This window comes from Bos mutus, chromosome 5 (genome assembly GCF_027580195.1).
Source record: "Bos mutus isolate GX-2022 chromosome 5, NWIPB_WYAK_1.1, whole genome shotgun sequence".
NCBI lineage: Eukaryota > Metazoa > Chordata > Mammalia > Artiodactyla > Bovidae > Bos > Bos mutus.
Genome location: NC_091621.1, coordinates 79,316,096 through 79,340,937, shown reverse-complemented (window position 1 = coordinate 79,340,937; position 24,842 = coordinate 79,316,096). Strand labels below are relative to the sequence as shown.

Here is a 24,842-nt window from a genome sequence, read left to right as displayed (position 1 = left end):
GACCTAAAAAAAAAAAAGTTTTCCAAAGAAAAACTAATTACCAAAACAGACTAAATTAAATTTTTTAACACTTAGATAGACATACTATGTTAAGATTTCAGAAAACCCGTATGAAGAAATACTAATAACTCAGAATTTTTTTAAACATCATTTTAATTACAAAGGAATAAAAATTACTGACATCAGACTTGTCATCAGCAATACTAAATGCTAAAATAAAACAACAATATCCCCAAAGTTCAGGGAAAACTTATTTTTAGCCTAGAATCCTATTGCCAGAAAATCAACAAGGACAGAAAAAATAAAAGTATTACTTGTGAGCAAAGACTGAGTTAATAAATTATTGTAACATATATAAAGATATACTTACAGATAGAAGACAGCAAAAGACCCTAGGAAGAAACTCAGATCAGGGGAATAGCAATGCTCCACAAAACAAGTAAAACTCATGAGCAGACTAAAATAATTGAGGACCGACCGTCTTTAAAACAAATATTCTGGAACAAAATACTAGATAATTACAAAATGGGAATTAATGGACTTTAAGATTGTGGAATAAGGAACAAAGGAATAAAGAAAAAATCTAAAAGTTACTAATAGTTACCTAAAAGTTGCTAATAGTTATCTAATAGTTACTAAAAGTTACTAATAGTTATCTAAAAGTTACTAAAGTCTAATCTAAAAGTTACTTAGGCTTCAAACTGGGTAAAATGACAAAAATATCATCAAATAAATATGTGCTATATATTACCTTATAATAAAATAACGTAGAAAGGTTGAAAACAGGTTAAAATGATACATTAGGCAAATGCCAACCAAAAAAAAGTTAAGTAGATGTACAAAACCTACATATAATATATAAAAAAAAATTCAAATTTAAAATCCAGTAATGGAACAAAAAAGATATTTCTAATTAATAAAGGTACAATCCACTAGAAACATTATGTCTGATATACCTAAATACCACTTCAGATCACATAAACCAAAAATATAGTTTTAAAAATTCAAGGAAAAACTAATAAATTCAGATAGACACACTTCTTTCTAAACTCTACAGATGAAAAAAAACAAATATTAAAAATGCATTTCTCAATTAACATGCTGAAGTGAAGAAGTGAAGTTGCTCAGTAGAAAAGTAAATAGAACTGTATATCCAAAAAACCCAGAATACAAATTTTTATGAACAAAAATCAACATACATTAATATTGACTGTGCATATGGTGACAAGGAAATATTAATAAATTCAAAGACCAACCCCCCCCACAAAATTCACACAAGGCCACATTCTCTAGCCATAACTTACTACAGTTAGATAAACAATAATGAAATGAGAGGGAAAGTTATCTCCTTATAAATTTAAAAAAAAACTTTAGATTAAGGAGCAGTCAGTGGTAAAATAATATAAACAACAAAGTATTAACAAAATACCACCCAGGGAATTCAACTAAAATGATACTCAGGAGAAAACCTAAATGCACATATTAATAAAGAAGCACAAACTCAAAAATGCAAGTAAAAGTTATAAACCCAAAGAAAGTAACTACAATAAAAATTGAAAATTATCATGGGAAACTCAATAAAACAGCAAGCAATCAATGAAATCTAAAACCAGCTCTTTGAGAGACTTCCTAAAGGGGGAAAACAAGCAAGGAAAATCAAAAGAAAGCATAATAAACCACATTAGAAATTAAGAAAATATAATTATAAGATAATACACTTGGTTCAAATACTTAAGTATATTACATGTTATCAATGGAATACATGAAAAAGACTAAGGGATTTTAACTTGCTTCAAACTCAATAAAATTCAGCAGTGGAAAGTGGCTGCCAAAAATGTCAATGCAAACTTAAAACTGGAGAACGGAAGTACACTGTCAGAAAAAAGGAACATTCTTTTTAGTAATGTATTTACTTATGAGCATCACAGATAAAAAGAGACTTTTAAAAACAGTAGAATATTAGTGAGGGTGGGATGATTTGGGAGAATGTCATTAAAACATGTATAATATCATATATGAAACGAATCACCAGTCCAGGTTCTATGCGTGATACAGGATGCTTGAGGCTGGTGCACTGGGATGACCCAGAGGAATGGTATGGGGAGGGAAGAGGGAGGGGGGTTCAGGATGGGGAACACATGTACACCTGTGGCAGATTCATGTTGATGTATGGAAAAACCAATATAATATTGTAAAGTAATTAGCCTCCAATTAACATAAATAAATTTATATTAAAAAAAATAAAAACAGTAGAATAAACAAGAGGATGACCAGGCTAAAGAATGACCTACAACAATGCAGTATATGAGCAAATGTCAGAAAAATGGTGGATATTTAGCCTAGAAAACACAAGAGAATTTTAATGGCTTTCTTTAAATAGTGCAGATTTGTCATGTAAAAATGACAGAGAGATACACAGAGAAAGAGACAGACACAAGGTAGAGGGCAGGAACAAAACAATGAAAGGCCAATTTTGTTTCAAAATCTGCAAACGTTCATTGTTTTGGATGTCCAACAAAAGAAGGAACTGCCTTATACAGCCTTTCTTTTCTGTCGCTAGAAACGATGCAGAAGCCAGATAACTACCTGTCAGAAATAACAAACAGTAGACTCCAGTGCAAGGTGTGATGTTAGATCACTCACGTCCGTTTCACTTCAAAGATTTTCTAGGTCTACATTGCTTGCTAAACAAAAGTTGTTGCCTAAGAGGAACACCAAAACTAAAACTTCAAATTTCATTCCCTAGATTTTTGGATCATGCACACTCAAGCTTAACAGTCTCGAAGACTGCACAACTTTATTATGCTCATGTCCTTTATTTTTGTTTTATATGCCTTTTTAGGTTTTTTTCTCTATAGACAGAACACTCCTGTTTTCCAACATCTTTCTTTGCCATGACCCCGAACTCTAATAGTAATCAATAAATGCCTGTTTTGGTCTAACAACTCCTTGCCTCTTTATCTATATACATATATAAACCAGTCTATCTCCACTGTCTTCCTAGCCCAACATTCTCCCAAACATTGCCTCAAAGAGAAGTCTGAAAACATTTCCCAACTGTGCTCTCTACACCAAAAGAACACATCCAGCCTCATTCTTCCACTGAACCTCAAGCACATTATTCAAAATTAATATATTTCTACTATCACCATTTCTCCAATTCTAGTGAAATTCTTTCCTTGGAGGAAATATATCCACAAATATACATTTTTATACTTCAACAGAACATATATTAAAACAATCATTTTTAAAATCCCAAGCAACCCAGTCAAAGGGCAATGGGAAATAGTTTGGGCCCCTGAAACATGAGTGTGCCTTTTATCACAGTTGACCTCTAGATTTTAAGTATTCAACTACACAGTAATAAAGGACCAACTACCCTTTATCTAAAGAACTGAAGTCCCAACTAAAACTAGCACTTTCAGGTTGCAGAAAGAATCTGCTATTTAACTCCCAGAAAGAATGCAAAGGCAGAGAACTGCCTATTCTAATTCCTTCCCTCCATTTCCCTAAACTAGCCTCACCACCCTCTCTCAGCTTCATTCAACTTTCTTACCTCCCCACTCTCATTCCTCTAAAACTATTATACCAATCTGTAATATATCCTATCACTGGCCATACTGATACAGTGTGAAAGAGTGAAGGACAGGAGAACCTGGCATGCTGCAATCCATGGTGTCACAGAGTCTGACAAGACTTAGCAACTGAACAACAATACTGATATATCAGTATGCATTTCTTTATAAACATAAATCTTCATATCTTTTCATGCGTGCTGAGTTGCCTTTGTTATGCCTGACTTACAATAATGGTTACCATATTCATTATTTTATATAGTTATTTTTATTTCAATGAGATTTTTTTGTATGCAATTTTTCAGACACACACACAAAAAATAATAAATGCTCATGTACCTTTCACCAAGCTTAAGAAATAAAATATTAGACTCAACAGAATTTCTAATTAATACATTCTTGTTAGTTTTAGATTCTTAAATTCACTTCATAAAATGGTGATGAATTTAAATATGTGGAAATGGAAATGATAAAGGTGGTAGGGAACACTTGACCATGTTATATGTATAAATATACATTATCTAATATATGTTAATGAGTCACTTGTGAAAACAAGCATTCTGATTTTGAAGTCAAAGGGGTACATTTAAACTAAAACTTCATGTTTAGTAAGGTTACAAAGTCATCGCTCTTTATGTACCAGTTGGTGTCACTACAACTGAGAACACAGTAACAGGACTATGGAGAGACCTAAAACTGATTTCTATGTAATAAGAACATATTGTATGCATGAATAATACTCATATATGAAGCCTATTGTTATTTTCAATTTAAACCTGAGATAAATTAGAGAAGATGAAAATATTTTTAAGAAATCAAATCCAAATATGACATTCAGAATCTCCTGAAAATTAACATTAAACAATCTAGTAATCTTAGTATTAATAAAACTAAAAACAAAAAAACTTCTCAAAGGTGAGAGACAGATATAAGGCCTGAGGAGGTAGGGGAGGGATAAGAGTTATCATAGAAAACGGACCTGAATCTCTTACCTGTGGGCAGCTTGATACTGTGAAAAAGACTTCCTCTTCTGTTAACCACTGCTACTCAGTTCATTTGTATAAGCATAAAAGCTAATGCAGATTTCTAGATCAGCTTTTTTTGAGCCTAAATTCCTTGTTTGGTACATATTCATTTAAAAAAAAATAGGAATACAGTAGACTGGCTACATTTTAAAATTCCTTTCAGTGGTTCACATCTGTTGTGTAGTTTGTGCAGCAAACATCCCATCAACCACAAAAGCCAGAAAACATCAGACAGCATGTCAGTGAAGCTCACAGAACACTCAACGTACATCTTCCAAAGGACTGTTGCAAGTGAAGATGCCTAGAATCAGAATTCTTTTGTATAGCTTTCTATGCTGCCAACTATTAGGTCTGCAGCAACTGTGTGCAGTTAAGTACCTCCCACATATTACCCAATAGTATCAATAGGTACAAATCTACAAAAGCAGAGCAAAAAGTTAAAAGGCTTATAGCTTCTCACTATTTCACTTATTCACTGGCAATTGTGGAGGTCTCAGTACTCCTATTCTAATGCATCAACTCTGTTCTTTCAGTCCAAAAGGCTGCATTCTTATACATTCCAAACAGAAAATCCATGACACATATTATTTGCTACCCTAGCACAGCCAGACTGCAGTTACAGCTAGCTGGCGCCAGTAAGAACAATTTACATAAAGCAGTCCTCATTTCATGACCAAACTGAAGAATACTGCTGAGTAAACCCTCCCCCATTTGTTCCCCAACAGGCACTGACTGGTTCTAGAATATATCTAGTTATCTATTTACTAACATGATTAAAATCCAGGTAATAAGAAAAAACCAACTTAGAGTTCTTATATAACTGAAATTCTAACCCCACTACATCAAGAATATTTTTAACCCCCAGAGATATTCAAAAGCCTTAATTTGTGGCATAAATCAACATGATTACATAAATCCAATGATTGCTACTTTAACAATCATTAAAAATATAAGTTATAATTCATATTAGCTAAAAGCTGTCCTTATTCTACTCTACAGCTGCCTTTCAAATTTTAATTAATCACTTAAATAGTAAATGATCATTAAATAGACGTGTTCTTAGAATGATATTGCTTTATGTTTTACCAGATAATAAGATAATACATCTTCAAGTGTCACTATTATGATGTTTAAATTATTCGACATATTTACCACTGGTGAATATTACAAAAGTATGCACTCAGTATCAACACTCAGGTATGTTACATTACAAGTATCTACATAAGAACATATTTTGTGTGATATATTCTTTTTGAACCTAAATCACTTATGTATTGTTTTAATGGATCAGATCTGACTGGGTAAAAATTGAGTCATTATCTATGAAAGTGTTAGTCGCTCAAGTCATGCCTGACTCTGTGACACGATGGATTATATAGCCTCTGTCCCTGTAATTCTCTGGGCAAGAATACAGGAATGGGTTGCCATTCCCTTCTCCAAAGGATCTTCCTGACCCAGGGATTGAACCCAGGTCTCCTGCACTGCAGGTAGATTCTTTACCATCTGAGCCACCAGGGGAGTCCATTTAATATGCTAACTAAGGGTTATCCAAAATATGTTCCTTATTTTTTAATCTTATGTTCAGTTGTCTTAAAACACAGGTCTTAAATTATCCCTACATGCAATAAATAAGGCTCTAAATAAGGAAATGATAAAGCTATATAAAAACAGGAATTGGTAGACTTCTAATATGTGGATAATCCTAAATGCTACCCACATTATCTCTGATAAGTAGTATAGATTTCCTCAACTATATTCTCTTCTTAGGATCTGTGCTCCACCAGCATCATATGAAGGGACAGGGACAAGTATATAAGATTGTGTGACTTCATATAGTAGACATTGTGCAAATTAACACTTGGTGGGACAAAAGATTTTATACCAAAAGAACAATTGATCATAAAATCTCAGAGTCAGAAATTATCTAAGTATTGTATTCATTCCAGTTTTAATTTTGGTTCCTCCCTCTTTCTACTTTATACACCCAACTCTTTGAATAAATGTACTTTAAAATCAAAGGAACTAAAGTCCTTTAATCCAGCATAAAATATAATGTTAATAACAAGTAGAGACTGTTTTTTAAAGCAAAATAAATTAATCCCAACAATGAATTAATTAACTGTAAGAAGCTCAAATTTTCTGCAGCCTGCTTATCTAAATGCCAAGAATGGAAGTTACCACACTAAAATTAAAGTTGAGAAACAGTGAGAAACAATGTTTCTCAAACTAACAATGGTAAAGAATCAAGGTTTTATTTCCAATCCATTACAGATTAGTATTCTTGTAAAACACAATGAAGATGAGTTATCTGGGGGTGAGGGAAGCATATAAAACATATGATTCTTATTCTTTGATCTGATATAAAATTATTTTCTTAGATTGATGTAAAATTTTCTAGACATTCTTAATTTTAGTTATCTAATGGAGGACCAGGAACAGATAAACTGATAACTGACCCTGAGCTGACCTACAAAACACATTTTGAGTAGGGTTCACCTAGCTAGTCACTACCCCATCCCACCTCCAGCATTTTCAGTTGAGCATCTCTTATTTACTTCTATGCTCCTTTTTTCCCTGCCCCAGTGTAAACTCCTTGAGAGCAAAGGATCTTGTATTCCAGCCATCAAAACAGTACCTGGGAAATTAAGAGGGGCATAATAAATATTTATTAAATTTGTTGATTCAACTGATCAATTCACAGTACATTGTTGTTTCACTGTATCATGCTGCCCTAGCACAAATAAAAACTCTTTGTTTTGTCCCCTTCGGGCTCTTGAAGGTCTTCAATTTGAGATTTAAACACCTTGCTCTTGGGCATTGTTACTGTGTATCAGCCAGGGCCCTAACAACCCTCTTTCCCTAAACCCTTTTCTAGAGTACCTAGTACCCCAGACCTCTCAATTTCATAATGATTAAAAAAAGAAACACAGAGCAAAACAATTCATGCTGGAGGGAACCTTGTGAGGAACAAGCAACCAATCTTACTCATACTTTATTTGTGTCATACACTACACTAGGTACTTTGTTTTGCCCATTTAAATCCCAGTATCAACTCTATATGGTACTTTATCCCCATTTTAAAGAAAACTGAAATTCTGAAAATAAGCAAATAGCCAGGACCAATTGAGCACTTACTATATAGGCATTATATTGATACTCTGAGCACTATTCTAACAAATGAGTGGAAGAATATGAATTTACCTTGACCCTGTTTGATTCTAAAGTTCGTATTCTTACCTGTGGTCCAACCACCTTCCTCATTTAATGATCACAAAATGGCATCTAGAGCTTAAATAATTTATTCAAACTATGCAACTACTCACTAGCAGCACCAAAACAATCACTTCCTGACTTCTACATTAATACTTTCCGCTCTGCATGACATGATGCTTGTATGTCAGAAAAAAAAATCAGTCAGATGACTCCACTGGGCAGTACTGTCTGGTTTACTTCAGCAGAGAAGGCAGACACCCTCAAGAAGATGCAGAAGCAACTCTAAGCTTTTTTTCTTGTGTTAAACTCCCCCTTCTCATTAAACTCAAAGATTTATTGAGTAAGCATTATTTTCATCATTTCCATACTTAAACATTGATGTCCAATAACAGACTTACAAATTACTAATAGAGAACACTCAGTGAAAGTTCTAACCTGAGCAATTTATTAAAAATCCCTTATGTGAATAAACTTTATGCTTTCTTCCAAATGACTTTCTCTTTCAGGAGTGTAAGAAGTGGGAAAACAAGGGAGTCAATCAATGTTTCCTGTGCAAGTTAACTGGATTTTCAATTTTCCCTAAAGCTTTCTCTCTAATTTGAAACTCACTTTCTAAAAATGAATAACATTCTTCTAGCACATCACTGGGGTTACCAATGCCATGGCATTACATGAACACTAAGAAGCTGGCTTACTCTGGAAAATGTGGAATTCAAATTCACATCAGATCACAAGTATACACTACCATGTTTCATGGATCATCAAGGAAGTCTTCACATAGCTGAGATGGTAAATCTTTTATACATGGAAGTGAAATATTAACAAAAACAAGTATATATAATGGCCTATGAAATTATGTAGTCTAGTACAGTGAAGAGAACTTTCTATTAGGAACTTACTTATTTTAAGTGCTAATATTTCTTAATCAGTTTAAGCAAAACTCTTTTATAAAGTTCATTCCATTTACCTGTTCAGTAAATTGCACATCGTGAATATAATTTAACATTTTTTATTCAATATCATCATTAAAAACATCAATAATGATATAACAAATAAATATAGTGATAGATTTAATAGAGTGATAACATGTAAAGAGAATTTATCATCACATTAAAAGACTTTGAAGAACTTAAATGTTCCTAGTTTGTATTTTTTTAACCACTTTACTTTCAAATGAATGTCACTTTTTGCTGATGTCAGTGGATCTCCTTCAATCAGTAACGATGGTACTCTACTATAAAATCCAGGACAAGACAAATGTGCCATATCTTCTAAAGAGTAAGCTGATTTTACATATGCTATCTCTCCTACCACATGAAGTAGGTCAGATTTTACTTATGTTTACTTTCTTCTGGATGAGAAGCTGTATTTTAGATATTAATGGCCATCAACAATCTGTGAAGTAAGTAGGATAGGGATTTGAAAGGAACAGCTCACAGGAGCCCAGAAGGTAATGTGAATCAACGAAGAGGACCAGCTGTGAGGAGGAGGCCCTATCTGAAGGAGACTATGTACTAAACTGTTGATTATTTTTCTCCAGCAAAATACATTTCTAGCACTACCCAATATTCTATTTTCTAAAAGATGAGACATGCAGATTTTTGTTTAAAATCTGGCAACTTTAAGTATTAGAGAAATATAGCAGTGGTTAAAACATTAAAGAAGTCTGCTCGCTGCCAGTTTGTGGCCACTGAAAGAGAACTATACTGTAAGGACTCTCATCTGTACTGAAACATATAAAACTCTTGGGCCCTGAATTCAAGTTATCTCTTTAGAAAAAGTTATTTTCTCACCGCATGTGTGGACTACTCAGCCAGACTGGAACCGAAACATTTCTCCTACTCTAATTCTGCAATGACAACATTCTATATTGGCTTGACTTAATAAATACATCTACCACTACCCACATACAGCAAAGGAAGGCTAATTTATTCAACAGAGAGGACCCAGGAGTACAAATATGAATATATCAATTACCAGGTAGATATAATGGTGTTAGTTACCACTTCTGAGCATTAATTCTATGAGAAATTTCCCCTTCTTTCTAAACATAACACATTCCCTGATCCAATCCTATCTGATATAGTATATGACATCTGAGAAAAGAAACTGAAGAGCATTCAAGTACTACAGAAAAATTAGTATGCTAGATATTTGTGGAGTATTTTTTGGTATTATTCAAAAACATGTAAATCGCCAACATATCCTTGCCAAATAGATAGGATTTTTTCCTCCATTTTATAGATAAGGAAATGAGAATCAGAAAATGTAAGTTAGGCAATATAAGAAAAGGTAGCAAAAGTATAATTCAAATATAGGTTTGAATTCTTGGTCAATGTTCTTTCTGCTACCTCAACATTTCTCTTGAAGATTTATGCTAGCAAAATGGCTTGTGAAAAGGAATAAACAAATGAGGAGGGCAAAAAGTGACAAAATAATAATGTAACATGTTAATTACCCAGCACCCAGATTTATTATGCCCTCAATTATTGAGCATAATAGCTAACATTCAGCATAGAAAATTTAAAAACTGTGACTAATCCTAAAAGTAATAATCCCAGTGAGGTCAACTTTATGTTTATAGTTGCTTATGTTCAGAGCTGCAAAAGTGCAACATGGCACTGAAAGAATCAGAAATGAGTAACCACAGTGCATTGGTGTTTCCTCTTGTCTAAGTAATAATCAGTGGATTCATCTTGTGGAGGGTAAGGTGGATGTAAATTTTATAGTCCACAATAGAAGGCAAGAAGAATGGATCATTAAAATTTCCCTGAGGCCCTACTCTGAAGGTTAACAGAAATTGATCAATAATTTCAACCTAGTTAGTTTCTCTCCAGCAATAAAGAATATAAAACCAAGTAGCTGGTTTACATCACATGCAATTTTTGAAATACAGTGAGCTGTTTGTACTATAAGAAGCCAAAAAAATAAGAATGATTAGAGTCACAGCACATTCACTTTCCTATTTCATACTCTGGGGCAAAACCTTACTGAAACGAAATGCACAATGGATAGAATTGCTCACATATATTGGATTTGTCACACATATTGGATTCGTAGTTCTTTTACTTTTTCACAGGCAAGCTCATATGCACATTTACATAAAGAAATGTTCAGATTATGAGAATTCATTACGGCACACAAAAAAGTCCTAATAACTTTACAAAGTAATAAATTAATACATAAAACGAACATACTGCAGCTGTTGATTAAACTGAGCTAATGATCCCAAATAAATTTTAGGCCACTGAATAAATAAATACTGATTAAGTTAGGAAAAACAATAATGTTGCTTAAAAAGTTTAAAAATAAGAACAAGTAAAAACAATTTGAGGGCAAGGCAGCAATTTTAAACTGTTAAATCATGCAAATATAGGTCTTAAAATATAGGTCATGAAAATTTGTATATCAGAAAAGAAATGAAGGATATATGTTCTAGAGTATTTTTCAAGCTGAATTCCACAGTCCCTTAGCACCTAGACATCTACAAATAGGTGACCTAGATCCTAAAGACCATAATTGTCATACATGATCTGGTTTCAAACTTTCATTTTTATCATAACAGACTAATTGTTCTCATTTTATTAAGTAAGTTTATAATAAGTAAATGTCGTAAGTTCACATTATAAAATACTTACACAATAAATACACCATTCATATACCCTTTTTATACGCTAGGATTCTTCATAACAACTTAAGGTGCAGAAAGTTGCTATTTTTTAGAAGCTGCTGTATTTAGAAAGTTCAAAACTTACTGTTCTGTGTCATATTAGTCAGGGATATATTCATAATACTCTTGATAAAGATAGAGGGATGTACTATATCATTTAGAAAAAAAATTTTACGTACTGAGATTTAAGTATTAGCGCTTTAATTATAAATAACTGTTCTGCTATCTGAAATAATATAGTAACAAAAATTTAATTCTCCTACTTTCTGGGTCACTACCGACTTACAATATCTCAATAAAGTTTTCTACTTCAGAACAACGTTAAGAAAGCTTTTTGAAAATTTTGAAACTAAATTAACAAAGTTACTGAGTCATTAGTTTAAGTATACTACAGATTTTAACTAAGGTAAACTGGGCACACATAATATCACTTAATTAACTAAAAAACAGATTTACTTCAGTCCTGTTGCATAAGAATATATTAGATACAAAGAAAAAGGTATTCAGACCTAGAAAATGTGAGCTATTTCTAAATTCAAAATCTGAATCTCAATGTCAATTTAAGCAAAAAATATAATGATAAAAAGTTAGCTCCATCAAAACTGAAAGAACTGGGTGGCCGGGAGGAGGCAGCATAATAATAAAGAACTGGAACGCACAGTACAAAAAAAGTAACAGTGCAAAAAATTTTTTTAAATTTTTGTAACTGTGATTTATATCCAGAAAATTAACATTCTTCCCAGAAAGCAATCAAACAATACCTCCAAAACATACAGATACACACATACAAATTTAGAAAAATCACAATTTTCATGCAAAACAAGACTTATTTATGGCTTCTTTAAAAAAAAAAAAAAAATCTGATATAATATACTGTTCTTTGTTTCTACAAATAAATAACAAGCACTGAATTTTCCAACATAAAAGGAACATGAAGTTAATCAGGGCCAGAAAAGCATTACTGTGGTGATCAAATGTTCTGGTAATGACAGAGCATAAGATGGTGAGAAATTACAGGAATTTAACCTTTGACCTCAGCATGCTATGTACTATTTCCATAAAAGAGGCTTATAGGTTCTATCAGCAAACATTTCAACTTCTTAGCCAGCAAGCTCTAAGTTCACCTTCCTATATAAACTTAGTAAAATGCAAATATTTTTTAATTAAAATGTTCAGAGATCAAGAGTAATTGGTTCTTACCTCTGGTCCTGATGCAAGTGACAGGTCTCCTTAGTGGCATAGTGGCTGCCTAAGCAGTTACAAAGACTAGGTTAGCAGCCATTTTGAGACAGCTGCACTGTCTCAGTTGCACTAAAGTGTAATTAAGATGGCTGCAGTGTGCACTCAAGAACTCACACAGTGGAAACTCAGCTATGTATCAAACAAAGCCCCTCCCACTATGTCAGCCTGCAGGAAACTGAACACTGACAACAGCTAATGCATATACTGCAACAAACAATGCAGCTACTCAGAACACAGAAAACAGAAGGCAGCAAGCCAGTTGTGTAACATAATGCCTGCGGATCCCGACTTGCAATACAGAGTTTGGGTACATCCTGATCCCAAACAGCTTAAAGTCCATGCCACATATTAGCAGTTACAGAGATAGAGCCAAATCACACACAGCAAACATCAGGGAATTCGCTTGAAAGAAAGCCTCCATTTCAGTCCAGAAAAAAAAAAAAAAGTCAAACTCTGCTCAAGGTCTTTTTTTTTTAACTCTTTTATAGTACTTTTTACATGAAAAGAGTGCCAATTTTTATAATTTCTAGAAAATTAAGTTTTTTAAATCCTGATAATCAATTTCAATTTATAGAAGGCTAGTTAAAGATTTTCCCACAGAATCTAAGCTCCAAAAAGTGCTCAAATCTAGCCAATGGTTAAACCTTCCAATCAGATTTTTCACTCTTGACAATAATTTTAAATAAGTACTGGGGAGGACTAGAGACTTTACAGCTGAAATGGCAACAAAGCTTATTTTAAGTAACCTGCAATAAAGGTAAAAAAAATTTCTTCTAGTCTGTAGCCCAGATGGTCACAAAGACATCTCCAGGTGAGTGGTTGGTCCCAGGGCAAATTTAATTTCATGCCCTGGCACAGACCTCTCAACATTTTGACATGGGTGAAAAGCAAATAAAAATAAAGAATGTAGACACCCTCAAGGGAAAAAAGTGGGTGTATTAACAACAAGAATTAGTTTTTAGCATTAACCAACCATTAAAAGAAAAAGGACAAAAGCATAGAAAGAACCTGTTTGCTTGATAACTCACATCAGCTAGGAAATCCATCTTTTCCTTTTCTCTTACTTGGTTTACCTTCCTAAATTTAGCTGCCTTGTGCTCTCTTGTCTCTATCCACCACTAAAGGTAAGTATTTATGAAAACTTGCTAAGGGTGTGGTAGGGATTAGCCAAAAGAAGATTGGCCCCCAAAACTAATGATTGTGTAAGCTGAGTGATGGGCACATGGAGCTCATTATTTCATTCTATTTCTCTATACATTTGAAATTGTCCATAATAAAGGTTAAAAAAAAATTCTGCTTTTTAAAAGTCCTTATTTATCCTTCATGAGATTAGTCAGACAATGTAAACTTCTTTAAGTCCTGCATTAGGGGAAGAAAAGTTGATATTAATACTTGATCCAAGCCACATTAATTCTTCAAAAATATAATGGATTCTCTGAGGGTAGCTCAGATCTATTTGTTAAAAGCAAGAAATTGGTAAACCGGGAAAGATTCTAACAGGACAGACATTACTGTAGCACCAGAATGTGGCTAAGGTTAATGGCGAAACAAACAACCAAAACATTTTGAGCTGCCTGATGAACAGCAGTTGATATTCAAGCAGCAGATTCTTTTGGAAGCTTGTTCTACAAAGATTTACACTGTGTAACATACCTTCAAGTACAGGGTGCTCCCCCGCACTCCTTAAACCTCCTATGTCTTGCCAAATACCTTTCCAATGTAAATACTAAATACTTTTTTCTCAATCTAAGCTTTCCAGGGCAAGCTAAGCTGCTGGCTATTGGCTATTTGTGCTTAGTCGCTTCCTTGTGTCCCACTCTTTGCGACCCCAGGGACTGTATGCAGCCCGCCAGACTCCTCTGTCCATGGGGATTCTCCAGGTAAGAACACTGGAGCAGGTTGCCATGCCCTCCTGTAGGGGATCTTCCCAATAGCTCTTATTGGCTATAAGAGCCACCTTTTCACCCAATTCAGATTTCAAAATAAGAAACATAATCTAAGTTCCCTCCTTATACCAATCCTCCTCCAGCCACTACAACCAATTTACTACCGATGGCAACCCACTCCAGTATTCTTGCCTGGAGAATCCCATGGACAGAGGAGCTTGGTGGGCTACAGTCCATGGGTCGCAGAGAGTCGGACACGACTGAGCAACTTCACTTTCACTTATTTATATTCTATTATCCCAAGACACTTTGAGTCAAATCAATTAATATATCGATTGTCTACATGCAAAGGGCTTTAGAAGACAAAGGAGTAGAAAAGTACATTAACATAAATCAAGATTTCATGTTTTATATACATTGTTTAAAGTAATTCTCACACTAACCCTACAAAGTAGCTTTTTCTCTGATTCAGTGATTGAGGAAACAGGCTCAGAGATTAAATAACTTCATGAAAGTGCTAATAGCTAAAATATAGTCTAGGCTACACTCAGCCTAAGCCTACTTGAGCTTTGTCCATCCCTTCCCACATTGGTTCTGTTTCTATGCAACACATAAACAACTTAGAATAATGGTTAGGCTGCTACTCAGAGAACTGGTGTCATTGCCAGTTTCACTCCTTATCCCAAAAAACTATGCTGGTTTACTCAATAAATCCTATTCGTAATTCAACCTAAATTATCTTATCACTGACAATCCTTTTTTTGCTCTCCTTTCCCCTTATTGTGCACAAACCCCAAACCAGGTGTACTTGCTCTCTCAAGATCTTTTATACATACCACCAACATACTCAGCATCTTTTGTCATTGACATCTTTACATATGAGTCCTTATAGGACAGAAATCACAACCTAATTCATTTTCCACTCACTTCCATAGTGTGAAACACAGTATTTATTTGCTCAATATTTGGTGAGTTGGAATTAATTCCTTGTGTTTTTTAATTTTTTAAAAATGCATTTTATTGAAGTATAGTTGATTGACAGCATTGTGTTAATTTCTACTGTACAGCAAAGTGACTGTCATACACATATATAACTTTTCATATTCTCTTCCATTATGGTTTGTCACAGGATACTGAATACAGTTTCCTGTGCTACACAGTAGGACCTTGTTGTTTATCCATTCCCCTATATAACACGCAGTCTGCATCTACTAACCCCAAACTCCCAATCCCTCCCCAACCCCACCCTACTCCTTTGGCAACTACAAGTCTGTTCTCAACGTCTATGAGTATGCTTCTGTTTTGTAGATATGCTCATCTGTGTCAAACTTCAAAGCCCATATATAAGTGCTATCTTACGGTACTTGTCTTTCTCTTTTCTTGTCTTTTAAATTATGAAAGTACTATAAAACATTTACAAGAGACTTGGAACATACAGAACATAAGTTATATACAGTTCCACTATATATTACAATTATCTTAAGTAAATGAAGATTTTTAGCTGGAGTTTCAATATCAAACTCTCAAAAATTAATAGAACAGACAGAAAAGTAGGATATAGTAGACCTGACAAGCACTATGAACCAATTCAACATAATTAAAAGACTTACACAACTTTACACACAACAGCAGGATACAAATTCTACTCAAGTTCCCATAGACTATAAACCAGGAGGCACTTGAACATATCCAGGGTAATTCCCTGTGTTTTCATTTCTTCCACAAAAATCTCTGAAAATTCTACATCTTTAAGAACCTTCATTTTTAGGATCTCAACTCTTATTCTCTAGGAAGAATATGTCAGCTAAGTTTTTAACTGTCAACTTAAAAAACTCTGCACTTCAAAACCCAAGGTGGAAAAAATATCTTTTGTAGAGCATTTTTCAGTTTTTAAAGTGTTTAATAGGCACTATACAGGAGAGAGAGAACACATTCTTAGAATAGCTGAATTCTGAAAAAAAACTATAGAAAATTACAAATATAACCATATTATCTACTTTAAAAATTTTCAATACTACTAAGAAAGAGTACAGCTTGATTATATAATGTCAGATTATAATCAACTTGTTTTAGGTAGAGTCTTAATAAACCCAATTAATGTTAATTTGTAAAAGCAAACACATCTGGAAGGCATTTCTAATGTAAGGTAAACATCTCCATGACTACTCAATGTTTTACCCTTTTCCTAAGTAAAACTAGCACTCTCATTTCATTCTTACTATGACCATGTAAAATAATGGTACTATAATCTCAAACATTTTATGACTAGAGAATATAATCATTTGCCAAGGGTCACACAAGTAGTAATGAAAAAGAACTATAAGAGAATTAACTTTAGTCAACTACTATAGTTTTAATATATCACATATCACACTATTAGAAAACTTTGCATATGTAGAATGTTGAAACTTCCATGGAACCTAAACAAATGGCTTCACTGTATTAAGTATAAAATACATTTTTATTAATTTTGTTAATACATTTTAATTACACAGGTTACTATCAACATTAAAAGTAACATTAGAAGGTTATTAAGATGGTAAACTGAAAACACCTAACTTCACTCACTCAAATCCCACTAACCTACACTGGAGGTATTTTTTGAAGGCATGAATCCTCAAGAACAAAGAGAAAAGTAAGAGGGACAATAGCTACAAAGATTTCTGGGAACTGGAAAATAAGCAGAATCACTGGTAACTAACTAAGCCAGTCCCAAAACACTACATTCTAAGTTGCATAGGGGATAAGTTAGGAACCAATTTGATTTACATGGCAGAAACTTCAAAAGACATAGAAACCAGAAGAACTAAGCACTTTGGAAATTGAGGTCAACGGAGCAAATAGTAGGATGGCATGACTAAAAAAGAGAATATTAGTGAAAGCTGTTTGTGAAACAGTGAAATCTCTAGATGTCCTTACCACATTCTACTGAATGCCTGCTCTCCCCAATCCTAGCAAAGATCTGAAAACAACACCCACAGTTTAAAAGGAGTGTAGTAACTCAACTAGTAAAGAATCTGCCTGCAAAGCAGGAGACCCCAGTTCGATTCCTGGGTCAGGAAGATCCTCTGGAGAAGAGACAGGCTACTCACTCTGGTATTCTTGGGCTTCTCTGGTGGCTCAGATGGTAAAGAATCTGTCTGCAATGCAGGAGACCTAGGCTCAATCCTTGGGTTGGGAAAATCCCCTGGAGGAGGGCATGGCAATCCACTCTAGTATTCTTGCCTAGAGAATCCCCATGGACAGAGGAGCCTGGCAGGTGACAGTACACAGGGTCACAAAGAGTCAGGCATGACTGAGCTTAAGCACAGCACAGCACAGCCAGTGTTATGTGGCAGCCTGGATGGGAGTGGAATTTGTGGGAGAATGAATACATGTATATATATGGTTGAGTCCCTTTGCTGTCCACCTGAAACTATCACACCATTGTTAATCAGCTGTACTCCAACATAAAATAAAAACTTTTTAAAAAACTGAGAGTAGCATATGAAAAAGAGAGGGACTGAGTGCTCACCGAAGACAATCCAGTCCTCTTCCTTCATTTATCTTTCAGAATGCTGGCAATATCCTTAATCTCCATGTATGAAAATGAAAGACTACTTTCTAAGGGTACATAACAAGCACAGGACACAAGACCTTAGGTCTTGGGAACTCTCCAAAAACAGCCCACCCAGACCAGCCCATAATGAAGTCTAAAACTGACAAATTTAGATATTCTAATCAACTTTTTACTCTGCCACAATATATTATACAGTCAGGCAAGAAAGAGAAAGACAACTAAGAAAAGTCTAATATGGAAGACAAAAAATAAAACACATAGCAACAGACTACACAGGGAGAACACTTCAAAAATAAATTAATATCCACATATATTAAAAGATGCTGCATTCATGTGTCAAGAATAGAATACTACAGGCAAAGAATAAACAAGAGAAATTAAGAACATGACAAAAAGAAAAAAGAAAAAGAAGGTCCTTCAACAGAAGGACCTCATGATAAAAAATCTACCTGAGCAAAAAGACAAAGTTGTAAACAGAAGAGAAAAAAAATGTGAGTATCTACCCGAAAATTCACCTTGGAATGATAGAATAGCAGGAGATATCACCAGTAAAATCATTTAAGAAAAATTCCAGGGTTGAAAGACAACAGCTGCTAAACTGAAAGGGACTGATGAATTCCAGGAAACAATAATAAATAGATCAATATCAAGGAATTAAAGTGAAATTTCAGAAAACCTGGAAAGTAATAACAGATTCTACATGCTTCCATTGAGAGAAAAAAATCAAAAATAAGAATGGCCTCAAATTTCTCAGTGGTAACATAAGCAAGAAGAGAATAGAGTGCCTTTAGAATTCTAAAGTAAAATGATTTCCAACCTAGCCTTGTATACCTAGCCAAACTATCAATCAAGCATAAAAATATAAAATGACAATTTTCAGACACACATGGTCTCAAAAAACTTATTTCCCATATACGCTTTCTCAAAAAGCTACTAGAGAATGTGGTCCACTCCTCCTAATAACAGAGTAAGTCAATAAAAAGATATAGCACACAGAAAACAAAAGACCTACACAAAAGAGGGGTGAGAGAAATCCCCACAACAGTGAATAAAATTTTAAGGATGAAAGTAGTGTACCAGATGTAGAAAGTGAGTAGGTAGCCCAGAGCAACGAGAATTAAGAAACAAAAATGAATCATGATCCTTCCTGCCACTGAAGCTGGATGGGTAGGGGAAGGCGGGTGTCTTCTTAACAAACATAAAAAGTCCTTAGTAAAGAACTGTACCAATTGTACTATCAGGCTTCCCAGGTGACGCTAGTGGTAAAGAACCCACCTGCCAATGCAGGAGACACAAGAGAAGTGGGTTTGGTCCCTGGATGGGCAAGATCCCCTGGAAAAGGGAATGGTGATACACTTCAGTATTCTTGCCTGGAGAATCCCATGCACAGAGGAGCCTAGCAGGCTACAGTCTGTAGGGTTGCCCAGAGTCAGACTGGACTACATCTCAACTATTATACAGATGAGATTCATGGATACACACATCCTAGTATAAAGTTACCTTCATGATCAACTTCTGTCATAACTATATCAAGAAAGTGAGTCAAGACTTCCACAATTCTCTTAGTTCAATGTAGAAAACTTTAAGTAAATTACTTAACCCTAGAACGGAGAGTAAGAATTACCTAGGACTAAAGTTTAATTTAGTTTACATTGTAGTTAACTAATTGCAGTTAACATTTTATTTTTAATGGTCATATAAGAAAAGCACTATCTTCTTAATCTACCTTTAACTCTTAATTTAAGATATATTTTGTACAAATGATTATTTAAATAGTCTCTTGATCCAATACCCTCAGAATTCAGGAGAAAAAAATATTCTATGAAAGATCTTAATATAGGTTGTAAGTTAATAAACCATCAGGTTATTTTAAGCACAATTCTATAGAAAAATACTAAATATACTGATTGGCCTTGTTTAAAAACTTAGAAGAATGATTAAATCTTGTATAAAGTAGCATAACTGAGTCTCTCTACTTTTTATGAACTCACATACATAGTCTCAATAAGAATTTGTTTTCCTTCCTTCCAGGATAAAACTGGATAAATCAAATTTGTAACCATGACCACAGAGACAGGTGATATTTAAAAACAAATCTCTTTTAATTAGTTATGACAGGGAACAAGGACTGCACCTCAAGCATAGAAATGATGCCTTGTTTAAGTCTTCACAGGAAATCATTATAGTATCTTTTTCATAACTTAACAGATTCCCAGCTCAGAGGAATAAAGAATATCACTTGTTGACAGACAAGGAAAAATGTGGGAATCTTAAAGAACCATGACACAGTACAGCTTTAAGTACACCAGGTGAAAACTCACTGAAATAAATTAGATGGCTCTTAGCTCCTAATCTTGTAATCAAGCAGATAAATAAGTAAATTATTATACTTTATAAAACTACTAGACAAGTTAATTCACATCAAACATATATAGTTTTGTTAAGCAGATAAAAGGAAGCCCTTCTATACTTAACAGTACTGTGTTAGATCAATAAAGCAGTCAAATAAAACATCAAAATAAAATAATTGGAAAATCATTAAACAAACTTATATGGTCAAGTCTATGCCTTATGGGGTAGAAACCTGGTCACAGGAAAGGTTATGGAAGAAAACTGACACTTCGTTTTGCCTCAATTTTAAGTTAGCATGTCCAGCAAGGTAAATAAGCAGTGAGGGATCACACTGCACCCTAAAATTACAAAAAGAAAACAGGATAATTCTGTATGGACCTAGCCCCCCAAATAAATGACTTCATTTCTAACTTTGACAATGACGACAGTCTGAAGAATTATGATAAACCTTGAAGATACGTAACTAATGTGAGAAAATGGCTGCTTTTTCATCATGAGGCTGGTGAATTCAATATCCCTGAAAGATTTTTATTCTTTAAATATTCTAGTGGTATTTTCTGTTTTTTGTTTTTGTTTTAATTTAATGAATAAATCCTAAATCTGGACTCTCTTACAAACCTTTGCAAATAAACTACTTTTCTGAATGCATATTTTTCCTACTAGGGAGTGGTATTATCAAACTTACTCTTTTAAGTTATTTCTTAAACACCTAAAGTTCTAACTCCAGTAATCAAGAATACTGTCATTTTCTATATACCTCCTTGTACTTCAGTTCAGTTCAGTCACTCAGTCGTGTCCAACTCTTTTCGACCCCATGAACTGCAGCACGCCAGGCCTCCCTGTCCATCACCAACTCCTGGAGTTCATTCAAACTCATTGTCCATCGAGTCGGTGGATGCCATCTAGCCATCTCATCCTCTGTCATCCCCTTTTCCTCCTGCCCCCAATCTCTCCCAGTATCAGAGTTTTTTCCAATGAGTCAACTCTTCACATGAGGTGGCCAAAGTATTGGAGTTTCAGCTTTAGCATCAGTCCTTCCAAAGAACATCCAGGACTGATCTCCTTGCAGTCCAAGGGACTCTCAAGAGTCTTCTCCAACACCACAGTTCAAAAGCATCAATTCTTCCACACTCAGCTTTCTTCATAGTCCAACTCTCACATCCATACATGTCCACTGGAAAAACCAGAGCCTTGACTAGACAGACCTTTGTTGGCAAAGTAATGTCTTGCTTTTGAATATGCTATCCAGGTTGGTCATAACTTTCCTTCCAAGGAGTAAGCATCTTTTAATTTCATGGCTGCAATCACCATCTGCAGTGATTTTGGAGCCCCAAAAAATAAAGTCTGATACTGTTTCCACGGGCTCTCTACAGCTGCTCATGGTTGCCTCTTAGTAAATATTCATGTCTTACTAAAAGATTCATCAACTGATTGAAGTCAAATCTGAAAAGTATGTCAGGAACAAGTGCTAAGCATTTTATATAACTAACCTCATTTAATCCTCAAAATAAGCCTACCAGGTAGGTGGTATCATCATTTTGTGTAAGAAATACTGTTCCGAGACACTAGTTGGCCAGGCTCCAAGACAAAATTACTATATGTTCCATTTCACTGTATTACTAAATGGCTTTAGGAAAATTCTTTGCCTTTTCTTCTTTTTCTTCTTCTTAATTTGCTTGCATATTTTTAATCTTCCCACTATTATATCACTTAAGTTTTACGGGGAAGAAGACAATCACACAAACGACACAAAATTAAGTCATTCCACCTTTTCATCAAACCCTTATTAATTTGCATCTGTCCTTCAGATTTATATTTTAAGAACTTACTAATAGTTAAGCAAAAGTGTTTTCTTAATTTTTTTTCTATTTCTTAATGAATGAAACTCAAGATTTTTTTTCCAAAAGTTATTTAACTATTTATAATTTTGCAGATGCAAAGTGTCTGTCAAATCTTTTGACAATTTATCCAGTGGGTTTGAAACTTCATGGTTAATTATTCTCTGAAAAGTTCTGACATCTGTGGATTATCATGAGTTAAATGAAAGGAGTTAAAACACCTTCTTCACCACCACCCCCCTCCTTTTTATTTGGCACCTAAAACAAAGGGGTTCTGTTCTTTCAATAAGCAAATATTTACTGAATAATAAGGTAGGTATTGTGGAAAGCAACTTTATAATTTTAATAGCAGTCTTATACCTAATTAAAAGGGCTTGTCTTTACAATGTGATACTTGTCAAATACATCAATAAGATAAAATTCCTCACTGCAGGATGCTTATAAAGTTCTACACAAGTAATTATAAACATAAAAGTTGAAAGGAATAAAAGCCTTTAAAAGAGATACAAAGTAGAACAAAGTAAAAAGAGAAATTAGAGACTGCTAGCTCAGGATAACAATATCCTTTATTAGGCACATTATGAGTATATTCTCCTAAACATACTACTTTCCCACCTCTGGGATTTTGAATACCCTTTACTAAGAATATCCTTCTAATTCTTCCTTTAAAATACAATTTTTCTAAGGTTTTCTTGACCTCCATCTAACAGAGTCCCATTTTTTGTGCCTCACACAAATATCTATTGTGTTATATTTATCATCTGTAGACAACTACTTTTACCTACTTATTACTTACCAGTTAAGTTTTACCTGAAGGCAAAGAATTTATGGCCACATTTTTTTTCACCTGTGTATATTACAAAGCCCTCAAAAATGACATTTTCTATCTTGAAAAAAGTACAGTTTACTTATATAGTTATAAAGGAAGAAAAATAGTATCTGGAAAATTCAAACATAAACTCAACTTTGAAACTACAAGAAGCAGTTCAAACAGTCAGAGTTTACCTACAGTCTTTCATCCTTTTAAAGTAAGTTAACTGGCAAGATTCAAAGATATTACATTGAGTTCTTGCAAAAGTCATCATGATTTAATGTTTTCAGAGGCAAGTAGAAAGAGAAAGAATTCTACCTAATAAGATATTCATAGTAACTAGAATCTCAGTCAGGAATCATGACTGTAAAGCTCTCAAAATTTCATTTCAAAGGAAGATGTGTATGTGTATGCATGTGTGTTTACTCAGTCAGGCACATCTGACTCTCTGTGAAGCTTTGGACTGCAGTCCACCAGCCTCCTCAGTCCATGGGATTCTCTTGGCAAGAATACTGGAGTGGGTTACCAGGCCCTCCTCCAGGGGATCTTCCCAACCCATGGATCAAACCCATGTCTCTTGTGTCTCCTGCATTACAGGTAGATTCTTTACCCACTGAACAATCAGGGAAGCTCATCAAAGGAAGCTATAGACAGTTATAATTGGATTTAAGTCTTAAAACAGAGAGTCAGTTTTCAGTATCAAATTATCAATTAGAGACCACTTCTCCAGCTTCCTTTAGTAGCAGAAAATGCTACGTTCTCTAATATCCATTTCTTTCCTTCTTTCATAAAACTTTCTAACTTTAGCTGAATGAATGGTTGTCCAGCCAGATACTCCATTTCCCAGCCTTCCTCTCCCAGCTATGTATGTTCCAATGATTACATACAGATCCATAAAACATGCATCAAACCGATATATGCCACATCCATATGAGGCTCTCAAAAGAATGATTGTGCACTCCCATTATTCTTTCTCCCCTGTCCCTGGCTGGTGAAATCATCCATGTTCAACCTAGAAACCATGTTCGACATAGGAAAACCACAAATATTAAGCCAAAGCCACTTACACATCTGAAGAGTTTTCCTCTGTATTACTTTATAAGAAAAATAAACATTCATTATCCTTAAAACTAAGTTTCTCAAAAAGTTTAGCCTTTACTGTACTCCAACAGTTCCTGACATTTACTACCTAAAAGAAAACAAAAGTGAAAGTGAAAGTGAAGTCGATCAGTCGTGTCTGACTCTTTTTGACCCTGTGGACTGTAGCCCACCAGGCTCCTCCGTCCATGGGATTCTCCAGCCAAGAATACTGGAGTGGGTTGCCATTTCCTTCTCCAAGGGATCTTCCCGACCCAGGGATAGAACCCAGGTCTCCTGCATTGCAGGCAGACACTTTAACCTGTGAGCCACCAGGGAAGCCCCAAAAGAAAACAAAGGAAGTTAAAAAACAGCCTCTTTTCCATTCGTTTCCCCATTTATTTCTTTTCTTGAGACATTTAATATAATAAAGGTAACAGGGCAGGTACACACCTAAGCTGAAAAGTCTTAACTGAGAAAGAGCTGACGCAGTAAAGTCATTCATTATTGTTTCACCAATCTCTTTTTCTTTTGTCCCTGGTCCTCAAAAGAGCAGAATCTTTTCCTAACATCTAAGTTTACGCTTCTACAAAA

General features: G+C 34.5%; 1 protein-coding gene across 6 annotated transcripts in view; it reads right to left on the bottom strand.

The window, feature by feature from the left end:
- Nucleotides 1-24,842, bottom strand: part of ATF7IP (activating transcription factor 7 interacting protein) — a 115,090-nt gene that overhangs the window by 83,035 nt on the left and 7,213 nt on the right. Inside the window, exon 1 of one of the 6 annotated variants that reach the window (XM_070371126.1) lies at nucleotides 12,684-12,834. The exons of the other annotated variants lie outside the window; for them this stretch is intronic. The gene's annotated coding sequence lies outside the window, so the exon portion shown is untranslated. Of the gene's footprint in view, nucleotides 1-12,683; nucleotides 12,835-24,842 lie in introns of those variants that run through there. 6 annotated transcript variants of the gene reach the window in all.